The sequence below is a fragment of the Octopus bimaculoides genome, chromosome 5 (assembly GCF_001194135.2).
Source record: "Octopus bimaculoides isolate UCB-OBI-ISO-001 chromosome 5, ASM119413v2, whole genome shotgun sequence".
Classification (NCBI taxonomy): domain Eukaryota; kingdom Metazoa; phylum Mollusca; class Cephalopoda; order Octopoda; family Octopodidae; genus Octopus; species Octopus bimaculoides.
The window spans coordinates 10,810,152-10,812,373 of NC_068985.1; positions in this window are offsets into that span (position 1 = coordinate 10,810,152).

A 2,222-nucleotide genomic window follows, 5' to 3' on the forward strand; every position below is an offset into this window, starting at 1 on the left:
ATATAAACAATATATGAGTATATGCATATATATGTACATGTATGTACATACCTTCATCTACATGTACATATAGATATATGTATGTAGTGTATGTGTGTTTGTGTGTGTGTGTGTGTGTGTGTGTGTGTGTGCGTGTGTGTGTGGCTATATATTCATTGGGGAATTTTATGCTAATGACATTTGTATATAAATTGAAATAATCAAATTAAGAACAGTAGAAAATTTTTCTTATATGATACATCATCCCTGAAATTAAATTGTCCAAGTTAATTTTCCTTGTTTTAAAAATAACACACCCAAGGCAGAGAAAGAAACGAATGAGCGGGTTATAAACTTTTGCTTATCCAGGCGCGCATCTGAAAAATCATGGGGATAACTGAATTAAATTCCAAAGCAATCAAGATAGTTATTAGAAGAAAAACTTGTTAATTAGCCTAAAACTTTGCTTCCCCGCCTCTCACTCTGTTACTTACTGTAGGTGAGTGTGTGAGAAAGTTTAAACTTACGTCTATGTTAGCTATCATTATTACTATTATTCGTTCTTAGTTATACAGAAAAATCAGGCCCTGTCCTAGAAAAGATATGGCGGATTGTGATCTGATGAAACATTTCAATTTGTTGAAGCGTTCGTCTAGAAAGATTGATTGGCGAATGGGCCAGTCGATTAGATCGACTCCAGTACGCAACTGGTAATTAATTTATCGACCTCAGCGGAATTTGAACTCGGAACGTAAAGACAGACGAAATACCGATAAGTATTTCGCCCGGCGTAGCTCTTTCAGTCTCTCGCAGTAGCTCAGCTGTTCCATTGATGCAATCTTCCTGGTGTAGCATCGCTGAACAGCCTCACGTTCTACTATTAATTTGACACTGTAGGGTAACCACAGTTTAGAGCAGTAGTCCAAACGGCTGAGTAGAAATGTCCTCCGTAGAACCAGCATAGTTTCCTGGTCCCTTGTTCTGAAGTTTCTCAGAATCCATCCGACCATTCACCTGCACATTGCCCTCATCATGATGATATGCACGTGAAACGAGGCACCATTGCTCATTTCAATCCCAGGTCACACATTATATGTAACTCTGGGATTGCCGCTCTTCGGAGTTGTGGCTTATGAACACGAATTAGCTGGTAGCGGAGGGCTTAAAATTTACCTGGATTAAATTGCAGGTTGTTTTCTTCAGCCCAATTATGTATATATATGTAACATCTCGGTCTTTCTGGAGAAGATTAGCATCAGAAAGATCCTTGACTACTTGTACTGCTTTTGTGTCACGACGTAGCTAGCAAGTGTGGCTGTCTGTGTAACTGATAGTATATCTGCAAGAGACATCATGAACAGTAGCGGTCCTAATACAGCTCCCTGAGGCACTCTATTCTCTATTACTGTCTCCCTGGAGAGGACTCCATTGACTCTCACAGCCTGGTTTCTGCTGTGACATATTTAATGTCATGCAACTACTCTCACAGTTTTCCGACTATACCAAGTCCCCATAGCCTGTGGCTTATCATCCCATTTTTAGAAATAATACCTGTCTAAATCTCTTACAGAGATTTACGAATTAGTGATACGATGAAGTAGTTGTATGCTGTCAAATTAATGTGACAGTCCCCTGAAGGGAATAATACTACTGTTGGTTAGACCTAGGAAGGCGCACCGCTTCCTGTCGGCCTTGACACATTTCCTGTGTCACTAGAATTATTATATGTTTACAAGAGCTTGACAGGCATCTTCGACTAGCAAGTCATGCTACTCCAGGCTGATGACGAGCAAAAACTCAGAAACATGTCTCTGGGTGCAGGCTTAGCTGGGTGGAGGTGCTTGTCTCCCCCTTGTAAACATAAGGACACAGGAAATGTGTCAAGGCCGACAGGAAGCGGTGCAGCTTCCTAGGTCTAACTAACAGTAATAATATTCCCTTCAAGGGACTGTCACATTACGTTGACAGCATACAACTATATCATCCCATGTTCAACCTTATCAAAGGTCTTTGCAAAATCGAGATATATGTTTAATATAATCATAATCAACTGATCCTCCTGTATTTCCTTTTACCCAAAACCAGGAACTTTTCAGCACCCCTCATATCAGAGCACAAATCAACACACACAGACAGTATAAACAGACATGTATGCACGTACTCAAGCACACACACAGCACACCACACACTTATACGGTGGGAATGTATGTGTATTTCTGATATATGTATATATATATATATAT